At 47.2% G+C, this 16,063-nt stretch overlaps 1 protein-coding gene across 1 annotated transcript in view; it reads right to left on the bottom strand.

The window, feature by feature from the left end:
• LOC104302586 (ubiquitin-conjugating enzyme E2 R2) overlaps nucleotides 1–16,063 on the bottom strand; it is a 194,530-nt gene that overhangs the window by 141,384 nt on the left and 37,083 nt on the right. The window lies entirely within an intron of this gene.

Raw genomic sequence — 16,063 nt, 5'->3', positions numbered from 1 at the left:
AACAATCAAGGTTGCATCACTCAAAGATCCCACCACTGAAAACAGCAAATTCCTACTGTAGTCAAATCAATTCATTTGAACCTCAAACTGTCAATTGCTCCTGATTCTTCTGTCAACCTGTCACTGTTTCTCAATCTTAACATTTGCTATTTATTTTCCTAGAGATCAAGTTACTGCAATTGCCAGGACAACTGTCTCATCAACACGGAAGGAGAGTTTTTCTATTAATGTGTTTCATTATAATCTGTTTAGAATAATTATACATTTACCTACTATGAGTCAAAATAACAGGAACTAAATTAATGTATGGAAACCAGAGAGTTTGAGGGACAGGATGACCACCTACCACAATGTGCTTCAAAATTGTGAATTGAAAGAAGGTAAGATATAAATCTTGGACTTCATATTTAGAAGCTCAAGGCCTGCTTACCATGCAGGAAGAAAGCTGTCACACAAAAATGTAATATTTAGATGAAGGTAAATCTGTGGGATGCTTATCTAAGACAATGGCAGGGCTCATTGATAAGGCTTTAAACTAGATTTGAAGGGGGAAGGGGTTAATAGTCTCCTGCTGGCCCGTGACAAACAGAGGGGCAGCTCACCAGAGGCAGAGAGATGGAGGGCTCTCAACTTGCTGCCCTGAGGCAAGCCATGAATGATGCACCAGGACATTCTGTGGAAATGGAGGGGAATTGGCACAAGAGGATGACAGGGCCAGCCCCAGCTGAAGTGCCTCTATGCGAATGTGCGCAGCTTGGGCAACAAACAGGATGAATTAAGGGCCACTGTGCTGCTGGGATGCCATGACATAGTGGCTATTACTGAAACTTGGTGGGATGATTCCCATGACTGGAATGTAGGGATAGATGGGCAGAAGCTCTTTAGGAAGGATAGGCAGGGAAGGAGAGGAGGAGGTGTTGCCCTCTATGTCAATAACCAGCTGGAATCAGTGGAGCTCCACCTGGGGAGGGATGATGAGCTGGTTGAGAGTGTATGGGTTAAAATTAAAGGCAAGACAGGGGAAGGAGATATTACTGTGGGGGTCTCCTACAGGCCACCTGACCAGCAGAACCAAGCAGATGAGGCCCTCCACAGGCAAATAGAAGCAGCTTCCAGGTCACAAGCCCTGGTCTTCATGGGTGATTTCAACCACCCTGACATCTGCTGGAGGGACAATACAGCAAGGCACCAGCAATCCAGGATGTTCCTGGATTGCATAGAAGACAACTTCCTCCTGCAAATGGTAGAGGAACCAACAAGAAAAGGTTCTATGCTGGACCTTGTTCTCACCAACAGGGAAGGGCTGGTAACCAATGTGAAGCTCAGAGACAGCCTTGGCTGCAGTGACCATGAAGCAGATGAATTTAATATCCTCAGGGCAATCAGGAGGATGTATTCTAAGCTTACGACTCTAGACTTTAGGCGTGCAGGCTTTGATTGCTTCAGGGATCTGATAGACAAAGTGTCATGGGACAAAGCCCTGGAGGGAAGAGGGACGCAGGACAGCTGGTCAGTATTCAAGCACCACCTCCTCTGGGTCCAGGAGCAAGGTATACCAACAAAGAGAAAAGCAGGAAAGAATGCTTTGAGGCCTTCCTGGATGAGCAAGGAGCTGCTGGACACACTATTACTTAAAAAGAAACTCTACAGGAAGTGGAGGGAAGGACAGCTAGAACGGGGGGTATATAAGGAAGCTTCCTAAGCAGCAAGAGACCTGGTTAGGAAAGCCAAAGCAGAGTTTGAATTGAATCTAGCCAGGGAGGTTAAAGGGAACACGAAGAATTTCTACAGGTATATTAATGGCAAGAAGACGACTAGGGAAGGTGTGGGCCCCCTCAGAAGGGAAACTGGTGAAATAGTCACAAGTGATGAGGAAAAGGCTGAGGTACTCAATAACTTCTTTACCTCAGTCTTCACTGCAAGGGCCTCTAGCCACACTCCTGGTGTCATGGAAGACAATGCCAGGGACAAGGAGAAAGAACTGCCCATCATAAGTGAAGATCAGGTTCGTGATCACCTTAAGAACCTGAAAGTGTTCAAGTCCATGGGACCAGATGGGATACACCCACGGGAAAGAAGGAAGAACCAGGGTACTACATGCCAGTCTCACCTCTGTGCCCAGAAAGATCATGGAGCAGATCCTGCTGGAGGCACTACTGACTCAGAAGAATAGTGAAGAGGTGATTTGGAACAGTCAGCATGGCTGCACCAAGGGCAAATCCTGCCTGACAAACCTGATGGCCTTCTATGAACAGGTGACAACATTAATAGATGAGGGGCGAGCAACTGATGTCGTTTACCTGGACCTGAGCAGAGCCTTCGACACTGTCCCGCACCACATCCTGGTCTCCAAACTGGTGACACATGGGTTTGATGGGTGGACCACTAAATGGATAAAGAACTGGCTTGATGGCCGCACCCAAAGAGTGGCTGTCAATGGGTCCATGTCCCAGTGGAGGCCAGTGACAAGCGGAGTCCCTCAGGGATCGGTCCTGGGACCCGTCTTGTTCAACAGCTTTGTCGGTGACATGGACAGTGGCATGGAGTGCACCCTCAGCAAGTTTGCTGATGACACCAAGCTGTGTGGTGCAGCAGACATGCTGGAGGGAAGGGATGCCATCCAGAGGGACCTTGACAGGCTGGAGAGGTGGGCACAAGCCAACCTCATGAGGTTCAACAAGACCAAGTGCAGGGTCCTGCATCTGGGTCGAGGCAATTCCAGGCACAAATACAGGCTGGGCAGTGACTGGCTGGAAAGCAGCCCTGAGGAGAGAGACTTGGGGGTGCTGGTGGACGAGAAGCTCAACATGAGCTCTCAATGTGCACTTGCAGCCCAGAAAGCCAATCAGATCCTGGGCTGCATCAAGAGAAGTGTGGCCAGCAGGTCAAGGGAGGTGATTCTCCCCCTCTATTCAGCTCCGGTGAGACCCCACCTGGAGTACTGCGTCCAGTTCTGGAGCCCCTATTACAAGAGGGATATGGACATGCTGGAGCGTGTCCAGAGAAGGGCCATGAGGACAATCAGAGGGCTGGAGCACCACTCCTACAAGGACAGACTGAAAGAGTTGGGGCTGTTCAGTCTGGAGGAGAGAAGGCTCTGAGGTGACCTTATCCAGTGGCCTTCCAGTATCTGAAGGGGGCCTACAGGAAGGCTGGGGATGGACTTCTCAGGATATCAGGTAGTGATAGGACTAGGGGGAATGGAATGAAGCTGGAGGTGGGGAGATTCAGGCTGGATGTGAGGAGGAAGTTCTTCACCATGAGAATGGTGAAGCCCTGGAATGGGTTGTCCAGGGAGGTGGTTGAGGCCCTGTACCTGGAGGTGTTTAAGACCAGGCTGGATGAGGCTGTGGACAGCCTGATCCAGTGTGGGGTGTCCCTGGCCATGGCGGGGGGGGTTGGAACTAGATGATCCTTGTGGTCCCTTCCAACTCTGACTGATACTATGATACTATGAATGTATAGATAACAGGAAACAGGCAGGGGACAGACCAGATGTTCCTGCAGATGTGAGCAGAACAACAGGAAAAAACAAACAAAAGAGCATATGTGGATCAGAAAAATACAACTAAGAAGAAGACTCTCCCAATCCCACTGCCAAGGCATGCTGCCATTGTGGTGGGTTGCAGTTTCCCCCCAGCATTAACTTTTAGCCTGATGGGAGGAGCCAAATGTAAATGAATAGGAAATAGCATGAATATGTATTAGCTAACTGTATATTAACTCTGTAAAACTTGTGTTCAGATGCATGTGTTTGGAGGGGAAGCCCTCATGTATTTAGTGCTGTGTCTAGCACTGTACATAAATTATTAAAGAATACCTACTTAACAGTCTTAGCTGTTGAGGTTTTCTATTTCTCTGTGTCAACACCACCACTGCAATACAGTGAGAGAGCAACTCTGGGACTGGGTCCGGTGAACTCTAGCTGAGTGGTGATTTATTTTGGTTTCTTTTTGCAGCTTTATCAGGGCGGGTGGACCTGAACAGACAGCGAGGACCGTCTGGGTCATCCTCTTGCGTGCCTTCTCAGAAGGGTGACGTAGCTAGGGGTCAACTGCAAGAAATTTAAACACAGAGAGAACAGGAAAAAATGTGAGACCACAATACAGTGAGAGAGCTAGCTCTCTCACTGGATCACAGCAGGCAGCACATGCTGAGTCAGGTGACAGAGTGCAGAGGCCTTAGCAGTAGCCTGGGTAAAACATAGTCAGCAGTCAGGCGGGATATATATATTAAAAAAACAAAAATTACTTTTCACCTTCTCAGTCTAAATATAATGGTCTCTATCTGTCAGAAGATCATGCTACTGATGCCAGCCAAGATGGAGGTGGGTACCCAGACAGAGCACCCCCAGGAGAATGCAGTGATTCAGGTAACTGGCTGTAGTGAATGCCTCAGTCTCTCCTTGGTAGTGGGGAGTTGTGCATGCTATGAACAGGTAGAATTTCTACTCAGATGTGCAGCAGAGCTTCAAAGTGAGGTTGACAGATTGAAAGATGAAGTTGATAGGCTTAGAAGCATTAGGGAAGCTGATGACGAGATTGAGTGGTGGAGCCAGGCTCTGACTGCCTGGAAGTGTCAGGAACACTTTTAAAATAGTACTGAAGGTCAAATACCCCCTGTAGCCTTCCCCCTCCAGATAGAAGGCAGTAACCCAAGGGAAAGGAGGGAGTGGAGGTGTGGTGGTTTGAGCCTTAACTGGGACTTAAGAGCTCAGATGGGGGCAAGGCTGAGAATACCTCCCCCGCTCTCCCCTCCTCCCTCCCAAAAGACAGGAAAAAGAAAGGGAAGGAGCAAATTCACCAAGAAATAATTTGGAGTCGGCCTGGAATTAGAGAGGTAAAGAGTTTTTATTTAAACTATATATATATATATAACAATAACAGATAAGGTTCACAAGGGCAAGGAACAAGGATGGAAAGGAGGAAAAGGAAAAAAAAAACAAAACCAAGAATGCAAATCCAGTCTCTCTGAAGAGACACGGAGGCATCATGGTGAAGGATCAGGCCCGACCATGTGGCAGAGGAGCAGGAAGGCAGCTGCAGTAGATCTCATCCAGGAAGGCAGGAGCCAAAAAGAGAGCTAATAGCTGCAATGTCCTCCCTTTTACACCCTAGCTGGGCAGGGAAGAGGGGAGTGGAAGAGACTCAGATTCCCGGGGGGAAAACACCCTGCAGGGAGGGCAAAGCACTCACAAGCCCTTCCCTCGCTTGTTTCTATGGCTGAGATCAGGGGTTTCTGATTTACGCTGTCCTCATATTCCCTTAAATCATTGGCAAACTCACAGACAGTTTTAGGACTTCCATCCTGTCCAGTCAGGAGTATCCCTCCTAAGGTGTGAGCATATTTCTGAGCAGCACCCTGAGTGAATTTCTTTACGAAGGGCCGTCTCATGGGCACCTCATCTGGGTCCAAAGGGATCTGGCCATCCCCATAAATTATTTCCAGAACAGCCATGTGTCTCAGCTATCGAATGCCCTCTTCCATAGTTGTCCACCTAACTGGGGTCCAGGGCAGGTCATCTCTTGAGTGGTACCGGCTCTTTATGGCATTGAGGATCTGGGCCCAGAGAGTGTGTGTTCCATCGAGTTTGGCTAACTCTTTGTCCAGACCAGCATCACGAGTCAGGGAGCCTAAAAGCTTCACCTCCCTTTTATCCAGGTCCACTGTGTCCACCCCCTCATCCCAGCATCTCAGGGCCCAGCTTAGTATTGGCTCACCCTCTTTCCTTGCATAATCCAGAAGAGTTTGCCTTAGTTCCTTTCTGGGTAGAGATCACAGTATCACAGTATAACTAAGGTTGGAAGAGACCTCGAGGATCATCGAGTCCAACCTGTCACCACAGACCTCATGACTAGACCATGGCACCAAGTGCCATGTCCAATCTCCTCTTGAACACCTCCAGGGACGGTGACTCCACCACCTCCCTGGGCAGCCCATTCCAATGACAAACGATTCGCTCAGTGAAGAACTTTCTCCTCACCTCGAGTCTAAACCTCCCCTGGCACAGCTTGAGACTGTGTCCCCTTGTTCTGGTGCTGGTTGCCTGGGAGAAGAGACCAACCCCTTCCTGGCCACAACCACCTTTCAGGTAGTTGTAGAGGGCAATGAAGTCCCCCCTGAACCTCCTCTTCTCCAGGCTAAACAATCCCAGCTCCCTCAGCCTCTCCTCATAGGGCTTGTGCTCAAGGCCTCTCACCAGCCTTGTTGCCATTCTCTGGACACGTTCAAGTCTCTCAAAGTTCTTCTTAAACTGAGGAGCCCAGAACTGGACATAGTACTCAAGGTGCGGCCTAACCAATGCAGAGTACAGGGGCACAATGACTTCCCTGCTCCTGCTGGCCACACTATTCCTAATGCAGGCCAGGATGCCATTGGCCTTCCTGGCCACACTGCTGGCTCATGTTTAAGCGGCTGTCAACCAGTACCCCCAGGTCCCCCTCTGTTTGGGAGCTCTCCAGACACTCTGACCCCAGCCTGTAGCTCTGCATGGGGTTGCCATGGCCAAAGTGCAGCACCCGGCACTTGGACTTGTTAAATGGCATGCCATTGGACTCTGCCCATCTGTCCAGTCAGTCGAGGTCCCTCTGCAGAGCCTTTCTACCCTTTAACTGACCAACATCTGCTAACTGTCCAACTGACCAACATCTGCTGTCACATCTGCATGTGACAGTTATTTCCTGATCTGACTCATCTTCATACACCACTGGCTTCTGTGAAGTGCTGGGCCCTGCTGATGTGCCTTCCTCACCATCTGTGCCTGGAGATGATTTTTGCATTCTTTTCCTGCCTGTGGTGACCGGTGCTAGAGAAACTGCATTGGCAGGAGCATCAGGGGTTAAGTGTGGAACTGCTGGTGGTGGGGTAAACCCTTGTGCCTGGGACTTAGGCTGAGATCTGGCACACTCATTCCAACCTGACCCCTCCCACTTTGTGTTTACAGAGTGCTCATAATGCCCACAGCAGACACACCCCCAGTCGTTAAAGAGTACAAAGGAGTGTGTTTATCACCCTCCAAACAGCTCTTAATGGGTTAGCTCTTCCCCCACCCAACATGGTCCCAACAAATGCCCCTATAAGGATTATATTTAAGCATATGGAGCATTTTGCAATGTAAAGCAATTTTCCATCACAGACATTTTTATCTACACCGTTGGTTTCGTAGCTTGCTTCAGGAAAATTTCCTATGTTAGAGAAGTTACCACTGCCAGTAAAATTCAAGGAATTCAAGAGATACATGCCCAGCTTCACTGGTAAATTTTTTATCCAGTTGAGCAGCATCTCTATCATTAACCACACCACATGATAAGTTATTACTTTCTGGATATGGGTCCAAAAGATCCAGCCAAACACCCATGCAAAAGCTTGGACCATCAGATTCTTCAAAATCACCATCTCTACTTCTAGTCCCTTTCTTTCAGAAAAGGTATTGCTTTCCTAATACAATATTAATTTCCAAACCCCACGTTGGGTGGCAAAAATTGTGGTGGTTTGAGCTTTAACTGGGAGTCAAGAGCTCAGGTGGGGGCAAGAGTGAGAATACATCACCTGCTCTCCCCTCCTCCCTCCCAACAGGGAGGAAAAAGAAAGGAAAGGAGCAAATTCACCAAGAAGTAATTTGGAGTCAGCTTGGAAGTAGAGAGGTAAAAAGTTTCTCTTTAAACAAAATATATATATATATATAACAATAACAGATAAGGTTCACAAGGGCAACGAACAAGGATGGATGGGAGGAAAAGAAAAACAAAACCCAAACCTAACAGGAATACAAAACCAGTCTCTCTGAAGAGATGCGGAGGCAGCAGGGAGAAGGATCAGGCCCGACCATGAGGCAGAGGAGCAGGAAGGCAGATGCAGTAGCTCTCATCCAGGAAGGCAGGAGCCAAAAAGAGAGCTAATGGCTGCAATGTCCTCCCTTTTATACCCTAGCTGGGTAGGGAAGGGGGAGTGGAACAGACTCAGTTTCCCAGGGGGAAAACACCCTGCAGGGAGGGCAAAGCACTCACAAGCCCTTCCCTCACTTGTTTTCAGGATGGGCGTTAACCCATCACAGTAGGCAAGTCCATGGTGAAGGCAGTAAACAAACTTGTGACAGTTTAGGTTGTGCTCAGGGTGATGGAAAACCTATACTACAACATATGGTGACCCACGATGTGCACCCTGAGCAACTACAGACTCTGAACATGCACCTTGAGCAACTATAGAAAACAACTCCGACTTGTACCAACAACAAAAAATTTGTCTTCATCGGACCTGTGGAGATTGTGCTTGCTGGCGTTACAGAATGGGAGTCTTTAAGTTGTTAATCTCTATGAGATTTGCTAAAGACTGTTGTCGCTAGAAGCCTAGCGCCAGTAACGGTCCCCAACTTAGCTTAAGAAGAGGTGGGAAAAGCACAAATGTCCAGACATTAAAAATAAAAACATAAAGAAAAATTATAGGCACCTCTGGAAAAAAGAAGAAATTGAAGAGAAAGAGAATCCACAGAACTGAGAAGCAGAGGTGACCAGTTGGGGTAATCCTAGGAGGTTGGAGCCTCCTTTTTTGGTGAGCACATAAAAGAAGAGAGATCCAATATTTGGAGTCTTTAATCAGATCTTGAAAAAAAAGAGCTATAACCCTCTTCATAATATTTTATTTGTGGACAGAAGGGACATTTTAAGCAAAAAGTGTGACTTGGGAGAAGACACCTGTCCTAGAAACCTTAAGAAATCCTGCTGTGGGTGATGTGCTGACAGTTGAAACAAGGAAGAAGCAATAGTGTTTGCTCTAACCATCTCAAGTTTCAGAGCCAGCCACAGCAGGAGGACAAAAGGCACCTCAGCAGGAGGTTCAAAAACATCCATTAAGCTCAGAATCACTGCTATCACCTTCCTCTGGGACTTGCTTGTTATCTTCGGGTGAGAATTTTACAACTTCTAGCAAACTTATGCAACTTTTCAACATCTCTGATGAACACTACAACCCGCTACAGTATTCTCCCCCACTTCCCCCCCCTTCTGCAGCTACAGCGGCTTTGCTGAGCATGTAGGTTTCCCCCTTTCCCCCTGCCTTCTTTTTCTGATAACTCTCCCTCATCTACAAAAGCTGTGTCCTGATTTAAAGTAACAGTGTGTGACCGTTTGACACTGTGACTTTAAGAAAGGGGCACACTGGCTAAATGTTTATAAAATATTTTGGTATTCTAAACGAATTTCATTGGTAGAATTGTGGGAGGTGAGGTTAGTCCCAGCGCAGCTGGAACTTTCTCTCAGTCTTCCTTTCTTCGCTGTCCCTCTCGGATGGATCTGCTTCTGGGATTCTGGCCAACTAAGATAAGAACTAACTCCCTGTGCCAGGCCTTTCTTCCTTTCCTGCCCTGTTAACCGTCCACATCTCTTTTTTACCTCTTTTGGGGGAGAAGGGAGGTAGGGGGGTGAAGGGGGCACAGGGGGAAGCCCCCTCTGTGGGGGGGTCTGGCTTCTGGTTGAGTTCATTTGCTGTATATTCCTGTATATATTGTAAAATCCCTGTATTTGTTGTGTTACATAGAATCTGTTTCATTGTAAAATATACTCTCATTTCTCCGACTGAGTTTTAGCCATGGTCTCTTTCTCAGTGGGGGAGGGAAAGCAGAGCCTTTCCTTTCAAACCACCACACTCCCTTTTTTGGTGCCCAACGTGGGGCCTGGTAATTAAGTAATTAAGTTGATTTATTGCTTGTCTCAGCCGGAGAAACAAAATGAAGGTGCTCTGGGTTTTAGAACGTTTATTCTTCTCGGTCTGTGGCATGTTGGTCTACCGATACTGCATCGGATTGATGTTAGACCAAATAGGTAAATATTTAATGCGTAAAATCTATTTGTGGTTTATGCATAGGATCCAGCTGTTGTATGAACACTGTTTCATTTTTTTTTTGCTCACTAATTACGGCAATAGAATGTCTTCCACTTTGCCGATCGAGATAAGGGAGTTTAAGGCTTCAGGAGGTCAAAGAGTAACTTTAAGTGCTGGCTGGGATCTTAAGGTGATTTATTTGACGGGTGTAATCCTGCTGTTGCTGATAATTATTCTGTGTCTGCTGTGGGCTCTGCATAGAGAGAAAAAGGTTTCTCGACCATGTTTTATGATTAAACAAAAACCCAGGAAGCGTAGGCGTTCCTCTAAATCTGCCCCAGAGTCCTCAAGAGACAAGAAAGGGGCTGCGTCAGTTAGAAAAATAGCAAAACCTATTGGGAAAGCAGCCTTAAATGCTCCGCTCCCTGACTTTGGCAAGCAGCCAGGGGCGGCTCCCATTCCCAAGATGGCAACCAGTAACGAGACAAGGTCATTTCTGTCCGCCATGACAGGACCGGAAGGGGCCCCCACGGCGGCTGGTTTAGATCAGGACCTGTCAGCTTCTATCAGGATGGCTGTAAATTCAAACACAGATCCAGTTAAACAAGTAGCAGTCTTAAAGATCAGTGGTGGAAAGGCCAAAGCTGATCCAGGAGCTAGTGGAGCTAATGGAGGAGAAGAGCAGGAGACCGATCCTGGTGAGGGAACCTCTGCTAGACAGGCTGATCCCAGTGAGGGAACCTCTGCTAGGAAAGGGCCTGCTGGAGATGAAGAGAAGATTTGTCTTAGAGATATAGCTGAGTTATTGAGATCACCACAGGATGGAGATGCAGCTAAGACAGCAGATGGCGGTGGTGCTTTTCAGCTTAAAGAGGTCCTTAGGAGAGTGACAGCAGGATTATGGGGACAAAAGGTTCAGGAAGATGTGATAGATGAAGAAGAGGATGACCTGCAGAGCTGCTCATCACCGAGGGAGGAGCTTCGCAATGTCAGTAAAGATTACCTCAGAGCATATAAGGAACCCATCCTATCTTGGCTTGCTAGGTGTTATGATACAGGTGCTCCAGCTCTAATAGTTGGAGACAAGTCAGCAGCTCAGCTAGGAACTCTCTCAAAGGATAATGGAATAGATAGACATCTCGCCAGGATTCTCGGTAAGGTTAATCTGTGGATACGCCTTTTAATGGCAGTTTCCCTGAGATACCCTTCCTGAGATGACCTTCCATGGAATCCTAAGCCCTGGACGACCATAGATGAGGGAATTAAGCGTCTGAGAGAGTTTGCCATTAGAGAGATACTCTATGGTGACCATGATACTCTGAATTCTGATGACATCCCTGTGGCAGCTGGTCTTGCTAAAAAGCTTATCAAACTTGCTCCTGTTGCAGAATGGCTTGCAAAGACATGGTTCTATGGAACAATGGTTTGAACAGAGTATGTAGGCCGGACTCCATCTTGTTATTTACTGCTCACAGTAAGCTAGTGTGTTGATGCAGCCAGGCCACCATGGCCTTGTAGCTGTTCTTGCAGCTGCCTGCAAAGGATAACAGGATACCAAAGCAAGGTCACTACGCCCTTACAGGCGATAACAAGTAAAGAAGAATGTAAAACAGAATCCTTGTGATTATCTCATCAGGATGGGAAAGCAGGATGTTTAACCGCAGAAGGTGGGACTGGCAGCTAGGCTACTGTCTATAAGAAGTGTCTGATGCTCAATAAAGTTGGATTTCGTGGATCATATTGATCGTTGGAGACCCCTTCTTGCGACAGCTCCATCCAATTATGCAAACATTTTGGCAAGTAGAATTGTGGCAAGAAATTATGGTGGAGATCCTCCTACGGTTGGCCAATTCACTGATCAACTAAGACAATTGGATGATAGCATGACACGTGTTTCTTTGGTTTCAGCCATTAAAGCTCTGTCTAGTGAGATGAAGGACTGCATGAGAGAGCTGAAGGATGAAATCAAAGATTCCATATCCCAATTGGCACAAAGAGATAATTCCAATTCTTCTTCCAGGTGGGTGCAGGTTTCAGCTGTGAGGAATATACGTCCCCCAAGGAGGTCATTCCAAAACAGGCCAAACCAAAACAGACCACCAAGGCAATCACGTAGGACCATTTGGATAACTCTGCGTGATCAGTTTGGTGAGAACATGAACAGATGGGATGGTCAACCAACTTCTAATCTTTTCAGGAGACTGAGGGAACTGCAAAGTGACAGAACCCAGGGTAGCAATACCAGAAGGGTAGCTGTTACTTCCACAGTTCCCCAGGACAACTATGACAGCTCCAACAGTGGCTCCAGTTCTAACACTGCACAGTGTGCTTGTTGCACCTGTGGAAATGTTCCCCATAATTAGGGGTGCCCTGCCTCCCGCCAGGGGGAGGAGAGGGATAATGGAGATAACAGAATCTATTGGGATGTGTACATCCAGTGGCCTGGCACTTCACACTTTCGGAAGTACAGGTCCTTGGTTGACACAGGAGCTCAGTGCACCATATTGCCATGAAATTATCAGGGATTAGAGTGCATAACTATTCTGGGAGTCACTGGTGGATCTCAAGAGTTAAGTAAGGTAGAGGTTAATATAAGTCTAACTGGCAAACAGTGGAAGAAGCATACAGTTGTGACCGGACCTGATGCACCTTGTATTTTGGGAATTGATTTTCTGAGAGAAGGGCGTTTCAAGGACCCTAAAGGTTACAAATGGGCTTTTGGAGCAGCTTCTGTAGAAATTGATGGACAAAAGCTGAAACTGTCTGATAGACCTGAACTTTCTGATGAATCTGCAGTTGTGGGACAACACAAGATTCAGGACATTAAATTGCCGGTTGCTTCTCAGACTGTGCATCACAGACAATACAGAACCAACCGTGACTGTTTGTTGCCCATTCAGATTCTGATTCGTCAGTTGGAGAGTCAGAAAGTCATCAGCAAAACTCATTCACCTTTCAACAGTCCAGTGTGGCCTGTGCGAAAGCCGAATGGAGACTGGCGTCTGACAGTGGACTATCGAGCCCTGAATGAAGTAACTCCGCCTATGAGTGCAGCAGTACCAGACATGATGGAACTCCAATATGAGCTGGAATCCAAAGAGGCCAAATGGTATGCTACCATAGACATTGCTAATGCATTCTTCTCTATTCCCATAGCAGAGGAATGCAGGCCTCAGTTTGCTTTCACCTGGAGAGGAATCCAGTACACTTTCAACAGACTGCAAATGGCCTGGATCCACAGCTCCAGCATCTGTCATGCAGTAATCCACGATGCTCTGGAGGAAGGTGGTGCTCCAGAACACATCCAGTTCATCGATGATATCATCGTCTGGGGTAAAACTGCTGAGGAAGTCTTCGAGAAAGGTAACAAAATCATGGACATTCTTCTGAATGCAGGTTTTGCCATCAAGAGAGACAAGGTGAAAGGTCCGACCACAGAGATCCAGTTTCTGGGAGTGCGGTGGCAGGAGGGACACAAACACATTCCAGTGGATGTGGTAAATAGAGTCTCTACCATGGCAAATCCCACAAACAAGCAAGAAACCCTGCGTTTCTTAGGCATAGTGGGATTTTGGAGACTACACATCCCTGGATACAGTCAGATTGTGAAACCTCTGTATGATGTGACTCGAAAGAGGAACAATTTCCACTGGGGACCTGAACAACAAGCAGCCTTTGACCAGATAAAACAGGAAGTAGTACAAGCAGTGGGTCTGGGACCTGTCCGAGATGGTCCAGACATTAAGAACATTTTGTACACGGCTGCAGGTGACAATGGTCCAACCTGGTGCTTGTGGCAAAAAGCTCCAGGTGAGACACGTGGACGACCTCTTGGCTTCTGGAGTTGAGGGTACAGAGGTTCAGAGGCTAATTACACTCCAACAGAGAAAGAGATTCTAGCTGCCTATGAAGGAGTGAAAGCAGCTTCTGAAGTGATTGGAACTGAATCACAACTTCTCTTAGCTCCCAGATTGCCAGTTTTGAATTGGATGTTCAAAGGCAAGTGTTCCACACCACATCATGCCACAGATTCCACCTGGTCCAAGTGGATGGCTCTGATAACACAGAGAGCTCGAATGGGAAATCTTGAAAGACCTGGTCTGGTGGAGGTGATCTCAAGTTGGCCTGAAGATGCCAACTGTGCTAAACCTCCAGAGGAGAGAGTAACTCGTGCTGAGGAAGCTCCTCCTTACAATGACCTTTCAGATGATGAGAAGAAGTATGCTTTGTTCACAGACGGTTCCTGTCGTCTCGTCGGGAACAAGCGAAGGTGGAAGTCTGCAGTGTGGAGTCCAACACGCCGAATTGCAGAGGCGAAGGATGGGGAAGGAGAATCCAGTCAGTTTGCAGAGGTAAAAGCTGTCCAGCTAGCTCTCGACGTAGCTGAATGTGAGAGATCGCCAAAGCTTTCTCTCTACACCGACTCATGGATGGTAGCCAATGCTCTATGGGGTTGGCTAAAGAACTGGAAGAAGAATGGTTGGCAGAGGAAAGGAAAACCCATCTGGGCAGCCGACCTGTGGCAAGACATTGCTGATCGTATCGAGAGAATTCCAGTGAAAGTGAGACACATTGATGCTCACATCCCTAAGAGCAAAGCTACTGAGGAACAGCAGCACAACCATCAGGCAGATTTAGCTGCAAGAGTTTCTCAAGTAGACAAGGACTCTGAACTTGATCTCGACTGGAAACACCGAGGTGAGATATTCTTAGCTCGGTGGGCTCACGATTCATCAGGACATCAAGGCAGAGATGCAACATACCAGTGGGCTCGTGACAGATCCATAGACATTTCCATGGATGCTATCACACAAGTCATCCATGACTGTGACATTTGTGCTGCTATTAAGCAGGCAAAACGAATTAAGCCCTTGTTGTATGGTGACAGGTGGTCCAAGTACAGATATGGTGAAGCTTGGCAGATTGACTACATCACTCTACCACGTTCTCGTTCTGGTAAGCAATACGTGCTTACTATGGTAGAGGGAAACACTGGATGGCTGGAAACTTATGCGGTTCCACATGCAACCGCACGCAACACCATTCTCGGTCTGGAGAGACAGATCCTGTGGAGACACGGAACTCCAGAGAGGATTGAGTCAGACAACGGAACTCATTTCAAGAACAACCTTGTAAAGAGCTGGGCAAAAGAGCACGGTATTGAGTGGATTTTCCATATTCCTTACTATGCACCAGCGGCAGGGAAGATTGAACGCTACAACGGTTTGTTGAAGACCACTCTCAAAGCCATGGGAGGTGGATCTTTGAAAAACTGGGAGAAACATTTAGCACAAGCAACCTGGCTGGTGAATAGTAGAGGTTCAGTGAACCGAGCTGGACCGGCACATTCAGATCTGCTACGGAAAGTAGGTGATAGAGTTCCTGTTGTTAGAGAAAAGAACCTGTTAGGTAATACTGTTTGGGTATTTTCGCCCTCAGGAGAGGCTAAACCTGTCCGAGGGGTGGTTTCAGCAGAAGGTCCGGGTCACACTTATTGGGTAATGCAGGAGAATGGTCAAATTCAGTGTATTCCGCAAAGAAATTTAACTTTAGCTGAAAGAGTTTAATTTCAGGCTGTTGTGCAGCTACAACGCGCCCATAGGAAGAATCCCTGAGGAATAGAATAGAATAGAATAGAATAGAATAGAATAGAATAGAATAGAATAGAATCTACGGTGCACGAACCCTGAGAACCCTGAGAGCCCTGAGTCAACTGAGAGTCCCTCTGTTCCTGTTTGCCTTTTCTTCACTTCATCTGCAGAAAGACAAGCTGGTTTCCATTTTCTTATTTCCTGACTTTTTTGGACTTCTGAATCATCTACATCTGTGTATAGCCGGAACGGACTATGAACTTTATCCACGAACTGTAAATATTGCTTCCGATTGGATGGACAGTACGAACGACTAATGAAATTGTTTAGAAGGGGTGGACTGTGACTGTTTGACGCTGTGCCTTTAAGAAAGGGGCACACTGGCTAAATGTTTATAAAATATTTTGGTATTCTAAACGAATTTCATTGGTAGAGTTGTGGGAGGTGAGGTTAGTCCCAGCGCAGCTGGGAACTTTCAGTCTTCCTTTCTTCGCTGTCCCTCTCGGCTGGATCTGCTTCTGGGATTCTGGCCAACTAAGATAAGATACTAACTCCTGTGCCAGGCCTTTCTTCCTTTCCCGCCCTGTTAACCATCCACATCTCTTTTCTACCTCTTTTGGGGGAGAAGGGAGGTAGGGGGGTGAAGGGGGCACAGG

This window comes from Dryobates pubescens, assembly GCF_014839835.1.
Source record: "Dryobates pubescens isolate bDryPub1 chromosome W unlocalized genomic scaffold, bDryPub1.pri SUPER_W_unloc_1, whole genome shotgun sequence".
In the NCBI taxonomy this organism is placed as follows: domain Eukaryota; kingdom Metazoa; phylum Chordata; class Aves; order Piciformes; family Picidae; genus Dryobates; species Dryobates pubescens.
This window is presented reverse-complemented; position numbering and strand designations above follow the sequence as displayed.